The following is a 16,331-nucleotide window of genomic DNA, read 5'->3' on the forward strand; positions in this document are numbered from 1 at the left end:
TTTCAGAGTTTCACTAGAAATTCCATGCATTTGCCTCACATTATTAGCCTAACTCATTTTATTCATATGCTATTTCAATATTTCTATTCTTACTTGAGAAACGTAGTATATGCAGACTTCCAAAAGGCATTTGATAATAGTGTCACACAACAGACTTGGGTGACAAGCTATAGCTCATAGAATAAACATGGACAAGAAAATTACTAAGGAGCAGGAGAAAGGTTTGTAGCCGAGCTCTCTTGGGGTAAGTTTTGGAACCCTTCCTTTTCCTAATAACCATTAATGACCTAGCCCTTGGTGCTTGGGAAATAATTTCCAATGTTATGGATGGTTCAAAGCTTTGTAAGCACTGTAAACTGAGAGAAGGACAGTGAAGAAATGTCAAAAGGACGTTGACAAATTGATGGAGTGGGAGACAGATGGCAAATGAAGTTCAATGCAGGGAAAATGTGAGGTGATAAACCATGGTTGAAAGAACATGCAGAGACAGTATAAAATCAAGCATGCGACCCTAAAGAGTGTGCAGCAGTATATGTGCAGAAGACTAAACATGACAGGATACGTGAAGGGAGCAGCCATGATTTGTTAAAGATACAGAGAGCGCAGGACCAAGGAGGTTATGCTGAACTTGCAAGAATCAATTGTTAGACCTCAGATGAAGCATTTTGTGCAGTTTTGGGCAGAACTCTTTAACCAGGATATAAATACAGCGGAGAAAGTGCAGAGGAGGTTTACAAGAATGATTCTAGGGATGACAAGTTTCAGATATGAGGCTAGATTGGAGAGGTTAGGATTGTTCTCCTTAGAGAGAGGAAGGCAAAGAGGAGATTTGGTGCAAGTTTTCGAAATTAAGTGGGACTGGACAAAGTAGATCAGGAGAAACAATTCCTGCTCATTCCAGATTTAGAACCATAGGGCAAGGATATAAGATAATTTGTAATCAAAGTAAATGTGAGGTGAGAAAAAAACATTTTCACACAGCAAGTCGTTAGGATATGGAATTCACTGCCTCGATGTGTGGTGGAGGCAGGCACAATTCAGGCAATCAAGAGGGTATTAAGTGATTTAAATAGAAATAATATCCAGGATTATGGGGCACAGGTAGGAGATTGGCACTGATTCATAATGTTATTTTAGTGTACCAAGGCAGATAAGGTGAACCAAATTACCTTTTTATATCCTAATAAATATATAGTTCCGCAAGGCCAATAGCCAGGCATTGGAATTCTCCACTGTTGCTGGCTCCCCAGGTGTAGGGCACTATAGCCTGCACCCACATTGTTATAAGTGCCCTGACTACAACCTGCCAAATTCATAGTTTCCAGTTTATCAATGTTCAATTGAATTAGGAGATCTGGGAGCTGGCAAGCTGGGAGCGACCATGATGCCTATGTAATAGACAATCACAAGTTCCTGCTTCTAGCCAAGATCCTTGGGTCATATAAGTATAGCTCCTAGGAGACAAGGGCTATCCCCTACAAGCATAGCTGATGACACTTTTACAGACTCCTCTCCTTATGATGAAGTTTTGACGCCTGGATCGCTTCAGCATGGCCTAATTGTTTTAAGAGACCATCTCTTTTCTTTAGGCTGTGGACTGAAAATCAGAAAGATTGACACAGCCTTTAAAAGTGGAGAATGTACAAGAGTTATCTGCAGTTTGGAAAATAAACAAATGAAGCTAACTGATGCATGAGAGATAATGTTACTTTTTGGGGACATTCAGGTCACCTGAATTAATTACTGTCGGAGCAGTAACAACCCCCTAATTGGTCAGGCTGTAAATTAACATGGACTTTGTGAGGGAAATAAAAACAAGGAGAAACAAAGAAATCTCCAGTTATTTTTCTCTCTCTCTCTGAAAAGCAACTGACTCCAAACTTCTATCTGAAGTACAGAAAAATTATGTTCAGAGTCGCTGAAAGAAACAATTGTAAAATCAAAAGGCAAAAGGAAGACACTGTGTGTGTGTGTGTGTGTGTGTGTGTAGGTTTATATGTACAAGTTAGAATTTTGTTTCTTTTACTATTCATGTTGAAGTACACAACAATAAACCATGTGTATTTTCTCTGTTGCTGAAGGAACCTGATGTAATTTGCTTTTGTCCTGAGTAAAACAGTAAGGGGAGGACAAGGTAATCATGGCTGACAGGGGAAATTGGGGCAGCGAAAAACAAAAGAGAAAGCATTCAATGCGGTGAAAATTAGTGGGAAGCCAGAGAATTTGGGAAGCCTTTGGAAACCAGCAGAGGATAACTAAAAAAGCAAGAAGGGGGGAGAACATGAAATATGAGAGTAAACTAGCTAGTAATATAAAAGAAGATTGCAAAAGGTTTTTTGGAGGTATAAAAGAAGAGAAAGAAGCAGGGGTGGACATTGGACTGCTGAAGGTAGAAACAATGACTGCAGATGCTGGAAACCAGATTCTGGATCAGTGGTGCTGGAAGAGCACAGCAATTCAGGCAGCATCCGAGGACAGGCAAAATCGACGTTTCGGGCAAAAGCCCTTCATCAGGAATAAAGGCAGAGAGCCTGAAGCGTGGAGAGATAAGCTAGAGGAGGGTGGGGGTGGGGATAGAGTAGCATAGAGTACAATAGGTCAGTGGGGAAGGAGATGAAGGTGATAGGTCAGGGAGGAGAGGGTGGAGTGGATAGGTGGAAAAGGAGCTGGGCAAGTCGGACAAGTCCGGACAAATCAGGGGATCGTGTTGCTGGAGGTTAGAAACTAGGATGAGGTGGGGGAAGGGGAAATGAGGAAACTGATGAAATCCACATTGATGCCCTGGGGTTGAAGTGTTCCGAGGCGGAAGATGAGGCGATCTTCTTCCATGCGTCTGGTAGTGAGGGAGCGGCGGTGAAGGAGGCCCAGGACCTCCATGTCCTCGGCAGAGTGGGAGGGGGAGTTGAAATGTTGAGCCACGGGGCGACCTGACCAGGTAGTCACGGAGGGAACGGTCTTTGCGGAAGGCGGAGAGGGGTGGGGAGGGAAATATATCCCTGGTGGTGGGGTCTGTTTGGAGGTGGCTGAAATGTCGGCGGATGATTTGGTTTATGCGAAGGTTGGTAGGGTGGAAGGTGAGCACCAGGGGCGTTCTGTCCTTGTTGCGGTTGGAGGGGTTGGGTCTGAGGGCGGAGGTGCGGGATGTGGACGAGATGCGTTGGAGGGCATCTTTCCCATGTGGTTAAAGATGCCCTCCAACGCATCTCGTCAGGTCCACGCCCCCCTACGACCCACCCTCCCATTCTGGCACTTTCCCCTGCCACCACAGGAACTGTAAAACCTGTGCCCACACCTCCTCCCTCACCTCCATCCAAGGCCCTAAAGGAGCCTTCCACATCCATCAAAGTTTTATCTGCACATCCACTGATATCATTTATTGTATCCGTTGCTCCCGATGCAGTCTCCTCTACATTGGGGAGACTGGGCGCCTCCTAGCAGAGCGCTTTAGGGAACATCTCCGAGACACCCGCACCAATCAACCAAATCACCCCGTGGCTCAACATTTCAACTCCCCCTCCCACTCTGCCGAGGACATGGAGGTCCTGGGCCTCCTTCACCGCCGCTCCCTCACTACCAGACACATGGAAGAAGAACACCTCATCTTCCGCCTCGGAACACTTCAACCCCAGGGCATCAATGTGGATTTCATCAGTTTCCTCATTTCCCCTTCCCCCACCTCATCCTAGTTTCTAACCTCCAGCAACACGATCCCCTGACTTGTCCGGACTTGTCCGGACTTGTCCGACCTGCCCAGCTCCTTTTCCACCTATCCACTCCACCCTCTCCTCCCTGACCTATCACCTTCATCTCCTTCCCCACTGACCTATTGTACTCTATGCTACTCTATCCCCACCCCCACCCTCCTCTAGCTTATCTCTCCACGCTTCAGGCTCTCTGCCTTTATTCCTGATGAAGGGCTTTTGCCCGAAACGTTGATTTTGCCTGTCCTCGGATGCTGCCTGAATTGCTGTGCTCTTCCAGCACCATTGGACTGCTGAAAATGAGTCTAGAGACGTAGTAACAGGAACAAAGATACAGCAGAGGAACTGTGAGGTATTTTGCCTCTGTCTTCAAAGTGGAAGACACCAACAGCAAACCAGAACTTCAAGAGAGCCAGGGATAGAAGTGAGTGTAGTGACCATCACCAAGGAGAAGGGGCTGGGGAAAGTGAAAGGTCTGAAGCTGAATAAATCACTTGGACCAGATGGACTACACATCAGAGTTCTTAAGGAGTTAGCTGAGGAGATTGTAGAGCATTGAAGGTGATCTTTTGGGAATCACTGCAGTCAGGGAGGGTTCCAGAGAACTGAAAAAGGCTAATATTACACCCTGGTTTAACTTCTTAAGTTAAGAACAAAAGACATAAAATTGTAATCTGGTTAGCCTGACCTTGGTCATTGATAAGATCTTAGAGTCCACTATGAAGAATGACATTGTGGAGTGCTTGGAATTGCATGGTAAAATCGGGTTGAGTCAGCATAGTTTCATCAAGGGGAGGTCATGCCTGACAAATCTGTTGGAATTCTTTGCAGAGGTGACCAGCAAGTTACTCCCTGCCATAGGATAGATGTTAAACTTGAAAGGATTCAGAAAAGTTTAACACTGATGTTGCCAGGGTTGGAGGCTTTGAGTTATAGGGAGTGGCTGAATAAGCGGGACTACTTTTTCTGGAGCATTGGAGGTTGAGGAGTGACATTACCGAGGTTTATAAAATCATATGGGTGCATGGATAGGGTGAATGGTCAAAGAATTTTCCTCGGGTTAGGGAAATCCAAAACTGGAGGGCATAGGTTTAAGGTGAGAGGGGAAAGATTTAAAAGGGAGCTAAGGGGTAAGTTTTTCATGCAGAGGGTGGTGCTTGTATGGAATGAGCTCCCAGAGGATGTGGCAGAGGCTGGTTTAATGACAACATTTAAAAGGCATCTGATTGGTATATGAATAAGTGTGGTTTCGAGGGATATTGGCTAAATGCTGGCAAATGGGACTAGATTAATTCAAGATATATGGTTGGCATAGTCAAGTTGAATTGAAGGATCTGTTTCCATGCTGTACATCTTGTACATTCTTCAGTACACAAAGGAGAGCCTGCAGGCGTGATCTATTTGGATTTTCAGAAGGCCTTTGATAAAGAGACGCACAAGGGGCAGCTGAATGAAATAAGAGTCCATGGTGTTAAGGGCAAAATTTGGCACAGAAAGAGAATTAGCTGATTGGTAGAAGGCAGAGAATGGAGATAAAGGAGCTTTTTTCAGGATGGCAGCTGGTGACCAGTGGAGTTCCAAAGGGCACCACAATTATTCACGTTATACATTAACAGTCTGGACGAAGGGACTGAGGACATTGTTGCTAAGTTTGCGGTTTAGATAAAGATGGATGGAGGAACAGCTAGTGTTGATCAAGTGGGGAGGCTGCAGAAGGACGTGGTCAGTCTAGGATAGTAGGACAAACAAGTAGTAGATGGAATACAATCTGAGAAAGTGTGAGGTTATGCACTTTGGTAGGTATAATAGAGGTGGAGACTATATTCTAAATAGGGAAATACTTCAGAAATCTGAAGCACAAATTGACTTGGGAGTCCCAGAACAGGATTCTCTTCAGGTTAACATGCAGGTTCAGTTGGCAGTTACGAAGGCAAATGCAGTGTTACCATTCATTTCGAAAGGACTAGAATACAAGTGCAGGGAAGTACTGCTCATGATGTATAGGGCTGTTATCAAACCACATTTGGAATACTCTAAGCAGTTGTGGGTCCCATATCTAAGAAGGATGTGCTGGCATTGGAGGGGATTCAGAGAAAGTTTACAAGAATGATCCTGGAGATGACAGGTTTGTCATATGAGGTGCAGTTGAGGACTCTGAGTCTGTACTTGATAGAGTTTACAAGGATGAGGAGGATCTGATTGAAACGTACAGATTAGTGAGAGGCCTGGATAGAGTGAATGTAGAGTAGATGTTTCAACTAGTAGGTGAAACTAGGACCAAAAGCATAGCTTCAAAGTGAGGGACAGCTCTTTAGTCCTGAGATGAGGAGAAATATCTTCAATCACAGTGTAGTTGATCTGTGAAACTCATTGCTGCAGAAAGCTGTGGAGGCCAAGTCATTGAGTGAATTTAAGACAGAGATAGACCAATTCTTCATTAGTGAGAGGATCATGAAGACAAGAGAATGGGGCTGAGAAATGTATCATCCATGATTAAATGGTAGAGTAGACTCGATGGGCCAAATGGCCCAATTCTGCTCCTCCATCTTATTACCTTATGATAACAATCAGGCAGTCAAATTGGGATTTTTGGTAGTTTAATTAAATTCTCACATTCGTGGGAAGTCCAGGAATAACGGGGGTTGATTTCCAGCATCAGCCAGTGAGTTGTCACAAAGTGTAGTCCATAAAGGATGAGTTACATCATTTTGCTTTGCTGTCACATTCACAATTGGAGCTGACAAAGTGAGAATGCCCGGAATTTAGAGGACATGGGGGCTCGATAGCAATCTTCTGAGGATGAAGATAAGGATGAGGATTAGGGCATTAACTGGAAGGAAAATATCCAAGAGGGCATAGCAGAGCAAAGCATGAAAAGCCAGAAATAATTTAATTGAAATCCATTTCCAGAATGAATGAGGTGGATTTGTTCATCCTTTAATTGACAACTTGCTGTGGTTTTCTGGCAAGCAGCTCTGCTTAGTGCATTGGACATGCAGAGCTGGTTATTTGTGAAATCTATGACCTTTTCCATAGGATAAATGTTTTCTTTTATCCATCTGATTATCCTTCGGCAATCTCACTTTCAAGTATCTAACCATTACATGTCTTATTGACTGTAAGGGAGAAAGCAGCAGTCAGTGAGATACTTCACAAATATCACATGGTATAAAGGTTAAGTTTCTCTTTAGGCTTCATTCAGCATATAGTACCAAGTATGCAGTGAAGGCTATCATGACAGGCTCCACATCACGAGTAATCCTTGAGGCCTCTGCTTTTGACCCTTCCTTCATTGGCTACCATCCAACATTTCAGAATGTTTGTCAATTGCTCAACTGCTCTGAAATGCTTCAGTATCCTTAAATTAGTGTTTAACTTGAAAAAGGCAATACTTCATATCGTGATCTGTTGCGAGAAATTGCACATTATGGACAGCGGACATATGAACTGCCAGACTTGAATGACAGTGAATTTTCTTGAAAAAAGTGTTACAAAGAATGAATCTTTTCCTCCAGGGATGTATGGAATCACGACTGGTGATTCTAAGCGTGGAAGAAATGTTCAATCTCGGTCCCATCTCTGCATTGCTTTTAACCTTAGTGTTGTCTATATTAAAGTCCAATGTCTTGGCTGCAGTCATCAATGTCACAGTTCAAGGATTTCTAACATCTGAGGTTATCTGCAGTCAAGGAGTCTATTTCTTGTTAGCAGTGAGCAATACATGGCAATTACAAATTCTTTTATCTTTCAAATATCGGAAGAAGCTGCTTATTTCTCAAATAGCTGTGGTTGAACCAGGTATGATAGTGACAAAGTCACTCGGATAACCATTTTAACCGGAGGTAGGGATGCTACCACTGCACTACAAATAAACATTTTAAGAGTGCAAATACACATATATCTGTATTAAAAAGTGGAACATAATTACAGTGATGTGTCACCCTTGCCATCTATATGTCCTCATTAAGTATTTTCTTTCTTTCCTTCCCACTACATCCCAATAAAGATTCAACTTCTGCAGCTGGTGTGGAGGGAGTCTGTTCTGAAGTTGGACTTTTTGCTATGGAAGATTTGGTCAGTTGTATCTGGAGGCGTCTGGGCCTAGAGGATCCTAGCCTTCTGAGAGTGTCTTGCTCATAGAGAGTCGTAGAGTCATAGAGATGATTAGCATGGATATAGACTCTTCTGTCCAACTGGTCCATGTTGACCAGGTATCCCAACTCAACCTAGTCCCACCTGCCAGCACTCAGCCTATATCCCTCCAAATCCTTCCTATTCATCTACTCATCCAAGTGCCTTTTAAATGTTGCAATTGTACCAGCCTCCACAACTTCCTCTGGCAGCTCATTCCATACAGGTACCACCTCTGTGTGAAAAAGTTGCTGTTTAGGTCTCTTTTATTTCTTTCCCCTCTCACCCTAAACCTATGCACTCAATTTCTGGATTCCACCACCCCAGGAAAAAGACTTCGTCAATTTATCCTATCCATGCCCCTCATAATTTTGTAAACCTCTATAAGGTCACCCCTCCGCCTTTGACACTCCAGGGAAAACAGCTCCAGCCTGTTCAGCCTCTCCCTAACACTCAAATCCTCCAACCCTGGCAACATCCTTGTAAATCTTTTCTGAACCCTTTCAAGTTTCACAACATCTTTCCGATAGGAAGGTGACCAGAATTGCATGCAATATTCCTGCAGTGGCCTAACCAATGTCCTGTCCAGCCGCAACATGACCTCCCAACTCCTGCAATCAATACTCTGACCAATAAAGGAAAGCATACCAAATGCCTTCTTCATTATCCGATCTACCTGCAACTCCACTTTCAAGGAGCTATGAACCTGCACTCCAAGGTCTCTTTATTCAGCAATACTCCCGAGGATCTTTCCATTAAGTGTATGTATGCGTCCTGCGAAGATTTGCTTTCCCAAAATGCAGCACCTCACAATTATCTAAATTAAACTCCATCTGCCACTTCTCAGTCCATTGGTCCATCTGATCAAGATCCTGTTGTAGTCTGAGATAACCTTCTTCGCTGCCCACTGCACCTCCAATTTTGGTGTCATCTGCAAACTTACTAACCATACCTCTTATGCTAACATCCAAATCATTTATATAAATGACAAAAAGTAGAGGACCCAGCACCGATTCTTGTGGCACTCCACTGGTCACAGGCCTCCAGTCTGAAAAACAACCCTCCACCACCACCCTCTGTCTCCTATCTTCGAGCCAGTTCTGTATCCAAATGGCTAGTTCTCCCTGTATTCCGTGAGATCTAACCTTGCTAACCAGTCTCCCATGCCTTACTGAAGTCCATATAGATCACATCTACCACTCTGCCCTCATCAATCCTCTTTGTCACTTTTTCAAAAAACTCAATCAAGTTCGTGAGACATGATTTCCCACACACAAAGCCATGTTGACTATCACTAATTAGTTCTTGTCTTTCCAAATACATGTACATCCTGTCCCTCAGGATTCCTTCCAACATCTAGCCCACCACCGATGTCAGGCTCACTGGTCTATAGTTCCCTTGCTTGTTCTTACCACCCTTCTTAAACAGTGGCACCACGTTAGCCAACCTCCAGTCTTCCAGCACCTCACCTGTGACTATCGATGAGACAAATATCTCAGCAAGTGGCCCAGCAATCACTTCTCTAGCTTCCCACAGAGTTCTAGAGTGCACCTGATCAGGTCCTGGGGACTTATCCACCTTAATGCGTTTCAATACATCCAGCACTTCTTCCTCTGTATAATGGACATTTTTCAAGATGTCACCATCAAGATGTCAATATGCAAGCACACCCTCCTCAGTTTGGACTCTGCAAGCTTTGACATTGGGCAGGTGAAGGGGCCAGATATCTCTGGAGTTTTCTGAGAGAAAGCTGTTGGGGTTCAGTGTGTGGTTGCTTTCTTCAATGGGAACCTGCTAGCTACCTCTGGTCTCCCTAAGAGAATGAGGCACCTGAAGTGAGGTCGATTGCTGAGCTTCCATGGTTAGAGCAATGGAGTGCAGGTTCGCATGCATATGTGAGACATTGAATGTGCTAGACCTGGCTTTCCATAGCAGTCACCAACTTGGCCATGGAGACAACCAGATGCATGCATACCGGGCCATTGTGGTACAAATAACTTTGGTGGAATCCTCCATCCTTCAATCCAACTCTCACAACCGCCACTACTGTCCCAGTGCCTGTCTGTGCAGTTTCACAAAACTATTAATGGCTGGAACCCTGGGATCATCTATTATCTGGCCGAGCAGGTGCCCAATCTCTGGCTGCCATCAACCTTGCTTTCTCTTCACAGATGCTGCCAGACCTGCTGAGTTTCTCCTGCAGTTTCTGTTCTTGTTTCTGATCATCAGAATCTGCAGTTCTTTGTTTTATTTTAGTGTTAATAATAGACTGGGTCACCACGAGGAATTGAGTCTCAAGAGGTAAATAGGTTAGGTTGCAGATTGTAGGGAGGGGGCGAGTGGGCAGGGGTGTATTTCATGCAAGGGCAGAAGATGGTTTGCAATGGGGACACCCTTTCTGAGAGTCTGGGTCCCTCAACTGAGCATTAGGTGCCTACGAACGAGGGATATCTTCCCTTACCCCCAGCTGGTAACCCCAGCAGTTTGTGCCAGATGAATGACTCTCTGGAAGTGTGGTCACATTCAATCCCTGAGCCAGTATTGAATCCTAGTGGGAACAGGAATAATTAAATTAAAGTGGTCCATTGACAATTCTAGTTACCATCCCCCAACAGGTGCACCAGCTCCATGTTTTGGCCCTTACCACTACACACTTAATCCAGAGGTTTGCCCTTGGCTGAGGATCAGATATGTGGAATCCTGCATGGTTCTCCAGGATCCCTACTCCAATAACTCCAATTAGTGGAGAATTGCTCCCCAGTTCCCTCTGACCTTAATTCTATTATCAGAGGAACTTCTCTGTCTTGTTTACAAACAATTTTCTACAATCACCTGCCACCCAATTAGCATTCAGCATGTAGAAAACGTGCAAGCGTTCAACAGACTCTGTAACAGAGATGGACTTTGTCTTTAAAATCAAGAATTTTTGGAGATAACAGTTGGCTTGAACTTTCAGCCTTCTATCATTTTTTAACTACTCCAGCTAATAATTGCTTCTATTAGTGTCAAAAGGATTCAAGCAGTTGAAGGCAAATAAAACATAATCAATATTCATAAAGGTTAATGAGTCCAGTGAGCAATTATTTATTGCTGAAAAATATCTGATGATTTAGCTTACTCTTTCCCATTTTGCCAAAGGATTGAGCAAATGACAGGTTCATGCAGTGTTTGCTGCTGACTTTGTGACTGTTGTGTCAAGGTTGGTTGTAAAAAGCCAGTCCTTTGCACAAAGAGAAGGAATGCTGTCTGATATTCAATCGGTCAACTGTTTTAATTTGCGATGCTAGAATTGGTCATTTCTGACTTGCAAATGGGGATTTAAGAACAAAACACATTGCACTTTACCTATTGATCATGTTCCAGTAACCACATTCCATTACCCCCTCCCCCCTACTGCACTGAAAGAAGACATCTCATGATGTGAAAGAAATAGTATTACTGCAAAGGGCCAAACAGCCTACTCCTGCTCCTATTTTCTATGCTAATGTTCCAAATTGCAAGTGACATGCTTTTAGAATGCACTGAAAAAACAACTATTTTCATGCAGGACCAGAATCCTGTACGAGGTCCAGACTTTTAAAGACTGCATTCTTTCCTCCCTAAATCAACATTCACCAATTGGGTTCGTATGTCACTCCAAGTTTCATGTTCATTTATACTGACACTAGACCCGTATTTTCAGATTTTATGAAACTGAATTCAATTCTCAAACTGGACTGGTGGGATATGAACTCCTATTTTCTAGACTATTCCTAGGTTGAATGAGGACATGGGAAAAATTTTAAAGAGCACCCCAGCAACAGTAAAGGAGACAGCACAAACCTGAACAATAAGACTGCTGAAATAACATGAGAAAAAAAATATAAAGATTACCTGAAAGTCTGAAACTTTGATTAGATTAAATTAGATGAAATTCCCCACAATGTGGAACCAGGCCCTTCGGCCGAACCAGTCCACACCGACCCTCCGAAGAGTAACCCACACTCTGACTAACACACCTAACACTATGGGCAATTTAGCATGGCCAATTCACCTGGCCTGCAAATCTTTGGACTGTGGGAGGAAACCGGAGCACCCTGAGGAAATCCATGCAGACACAGGGAGAATGTGCAAACTCCACACAGACAGTCACCCAAGGCTGGAATCAAACCTGGGACCCTGGTGCTGTGAGGCAGCAGTGCTAATCACTCTTTAAGACCAGTGTCCATTTTTAATGTCAGTAATGGGATGTGGGTTTCACCGGCAAGGCTAAGATTGACTGCCCATCTATAAATGCTGTGAAGAAGGTGGTGGGGAGATTTCTACCTTGAAAACAGCTAAGTACATGCTAAATAAAAACTGAAAGAATTGCGGATGCTGTAAACCAGAGACAAAAACAGAAATTGCTGGAAAAGTTCAGCAGATCTGGCAGCATCTGTGAAGAGAAATCAGAGTTAATGTTTCCAGTCAAGTGACCCTTCCTCAGTAACTTTGCTGTGAATCTGGTACAAAATCATAATAGCATTTTTTGAAAAAGAAACCTCAATTTACCATAAAACCAACTATTCATACCAATGAAGCTCATGAAGGGCATTTTATCTGGTTTAAAAAGTCATTTTCAATTTTGTTAAAAAATTCTCTCTGGTGGAATAATGACATTTACTGGTGTTATTCTTTGCACTAACCCAATTTTAGGTGTATTAATCAAACTGCTCCAGCTACAACTCTAAGATATATGAAGGAATATATTTTAATGCATATCTTTTATTTTAACCACAAATGTAGATCTGAAATGCTGCCCAATTGCACCAGTTCATGTCAGGTTATATGTTCTTTGCTATGCAAATAAGTTGATGAGCAGAAATTTGAATACAAAACAATACAATTTTTAGTGCAACTTGCCTTCACATGACGCAAAGCCAGAACTCTTGTCCTTAGAGTCTTTAAAGTCACATGATTTAAACAGTGTGATTCAAAAGCTATGACAACTTATGCAGCCTGATGGCAGGAAGGAGGAATAAGGGAGTGTGGGTTCTACATTACAGAAAAAGGCCCTTCAGCCTCTTAAGGCTGCATCAGTCAAAAATGTATTCTAATCCCTGCTGGCTGTTCAGTTTGATATTTTGCAACTACTCCAGGTATGCTTTGTTAGAGTAGGGAATTCTCCCAGTATCCTAGCCACCATTCCTCCTTTGGCAAGCGGTTTGCCTAGTAAACTACTGTTTGTGCAGCTTTACTGGTGCAGATGAGCTGTATTATCTTGTTGTGTACCAAGATTGATAAATTTTAATAGAATTCACTGCATGAATAGTTTTGAGGCACTTCACTGACAAGTTAAGGTAGCTAGTAAATTTCACAGCATTTCTTGATTTTTCAAAATATGTATCAGCTGTTATGATCTGGAATATGCTGCCTTGAAAGGGTATTGGAAGTGATTTCACAAGTTGCGTTCAAAAAGGGGAATTTAATATTCACTTGTAGTGCTCTGTGGAAAGAGCAGGCAGAGTTAGATTAATTCAAGGAGCCAGAAGCGACAAGATGGACCGAATGTTCTCTATATAATGAAACTGGATGATATTGTATTATTATTTCATATGATGTTGGACCTTTTGCTGTGCTGTATTTTTTTCATTCTATTAGATAGTTGGCAGTAACTTGGATTCTGTTCTGTTAGGTTAGTGAGCTAACCTACGCTTTTTGACCAGACTAACCACAATTTTACTCAGAACCCCTCTGCTGATTAGAGCTGAATTCAAATCCTGATCAAAAAGAATACGATTCTGCATCTGTACAGGCAGCGTGCGTGACCCCAAGATGAACCAAAGTGCTTTCAAGCTAACGCAGTACTGTTTCAAAGTAAATTCAATGCTATAATGCAGGCAAATTTAACAGACAATTGTTGCACAGCAAGATTTCACAAACAACAATGGGATAACTAATAATTGAGTTTCTGATAGTTGTTGATTGATCAATACTAGCCAAAACCAAGAGCTTTGTTTAAGACAACTCCGTTGACAACGTTCCTGAGAAATGCTGGGATGTTCTTCTATTCAGGAAGGTTCCAAGCATTAGGAACCTTGAGAGAAGGTAATGATATTGCAGATTTTATGAATTATAGAAAATCCTCTGAGTTTCAATGGTCATGTTTCTGAGTTGAGTGAGACCCAAGAAATCTGAATTTTTTGAGCACCACTCTGAATTGCTTCCATTCGTTTGTGTTTCTCTGAATTTTTCCCCAAGTCATCTAACCTTTATTAACTCAGATGCTTGTGAAATCAAACTGAGTGGTGTACTGCCCTGCAGTGAGTTGTTCAATTTATAAAGCAATTGCTTCATACCTCTGGCTAGATTCCATCATGAGGAAAAAGCAAAAGGTTAAGGACTGTTGTCTTGTTAATGCATAACTGCCTCAAATGAAGCTTCAAACATTTTATCAGCGAAAAAGCTCCACAACAACATCTGTAAATGACTAATGACACTCATTAATAAACTAAGTGCTCCTATTGCATTATATTGCCTGCTCTCCTGAGAACCATTGGCCCAATCAGCTTGGCCTAATGATGCAGTGATTTTCCTTTCCCTTTCAGATAGCAAATATAGCCTTAGCCCTTTGCGTGAGCTGAACACAATCTTGAAAAAAGGTGTATCTCATCTGGAACCAGAGATGCAAATAACAATAAACAACAGATCATTCTTTACAGGTTTTTAAAAGAAGCTGTTGGCTAGTGAATATTTCAAGTTTTCAGATGTTGCTGATAATGTCTTTTATAATGTGAACACCTAAGGCTACGTAGAATAAGAAGACCATTCTGCCCCTCCAGCTTAATCTTCTATATTCAGTGATGTTATTGTTGATCTCTATCTTAAATTCATCCATTTAGTTTGGACAGTTACACTTATTTGGCAGAAATCGACCAATGTCAGATTTAAAATACTAATTGAAGCCTAGTATGTACTTTCTTTTGTGGCAAAGAGTTCAACATTTCGACTACACTTGCATTAAGAAATGTTTCTTCGTTTCTGTTATAAATTGCCTGGCTCTGATTTTATGATTATTTTCCCTTCTCTTAGACCCTTCTTATCATCAGAGAAACAGCCTGAAATCTACCATTTCATCACCTTTCAAAACCAAGAAACCTCAAACAGTTCTTTAACTTGCAATATTCCACGTTGTCGAGATGCCAGTGTTGAACTAGGGTGGACAAAGTCAGAAGTGACATGACATCAGGTTATAATCCAATAGATTTGTTTAAAATCACAAGCTTTTGGAATGCTGCTCCAAATGATTTTGATTTTAAGTAACTTGTTGAGCTATAACCCTGTGTTGTGTAGGTTCTGACTTTTTCAATATTCCAGGGAATAAAATGAAGTAATGTACCTCATATCATCCCAGTGAATATACTCCTTCCAAGGCCTTTCTAAGGTGCCCAAGCAGAACAGTATACAATACTTTAATATTCAGACCTTGGTACAGCTGTGGAAAAACCTTCCCTTTATATTCCAATTCTCTTGTTAAAAAGGTTAACTATCCATTAGCCCTTTTAATCAATTTTTGTAAGGTATTGAATAATACTAATCTGTGTGTGTGGACTGTTACATCACTTTGAACCCTCAATATTCCTAGCTTTTCCCCAGTTAAGTAATATATGATCGAATCATTTCCATCAAAAATTATCTCACATGTACCTCAGTTGAAATCCATACACAATAATTTCAGCCACTCACTTAGTCATCAGCAACAATTTATAATATTGTGATCTCAATTACACAACTTTTTAAGTCACCAAACTTTATTTTAAAATAGTGATGGAAAAGGGTAGACCAGATCAAAAAGCTGAAGTTCTAACTTGGAGGAAGGCCAATTTTGACGGTGTTAAGCAAGAACTTTCAAAAGCTGATTGGGCACAGATGTTCGCAGGTAAAGGGAAGGCTGGAAAATGGAAAGCCTTCAGAAAAGAGACCACGAGAGTCCAGAGAAAGTATATTCCTGTTAGGGTGAAAGGAAAGGCTGGTAGGGTATAGGGAATGCTGGATGACTAAAGGAATTGAGGTTTTGGTTGAGTAAAAGAAGGAAGCATATGTCAGGTATAGACAGGGTATATCGAATGAATCCTTAGAAGAGTTTAAATGCAGTAGGAGCATATTTAAGAGGGAAATCAAGAGGGCAAAAAGGGGACATGAGATAGCTTTGGCAAATAGAGTTAAGGAGAATCCAAAGGGATTTACAAATACGTTAAAGACAAAAGGGTAACTTGGGAGAGAATAGTGCCCCTCAAAGATCAGCAAGGCAGCCTTTGTGTGGAGCCACAGGAGATGGGGGAGATACTAAACGAGTATTTTGCATCAGTATTTACTGTGGAAAAGGATATGGAAGATATAGAATGTGGGAAAATAGTTGGTGACATCTTGAAAAATGTCCATATTACAGAGGAGGAAGTGCTGGATGTCTTGAAACGCATAAAGGTGGATAAATCCCCAGGACCTGATCAGATGTACCCTAGAACTCTGGGAAGCTAGGGA

The sequence above is a fragment of the Chiloscyllium plagiosum genome, unplaced genomic scaffold (assembly GCF_037043375.1).
Source record: "Chiloscyllium plagiosum isolate Xiang-an unplaced genomic scaffold, Cpla_swu_hap1 HiC_scaffold_13, whole genome shotgun sequence".
Lineage (NCBI taxonomy): Eukaryota > Metazoa > Chordata > Chondrichthyes > Orectolobiformes > Hemiscylliidae > Chiloscyllium > Chiloscyllium plagiosum.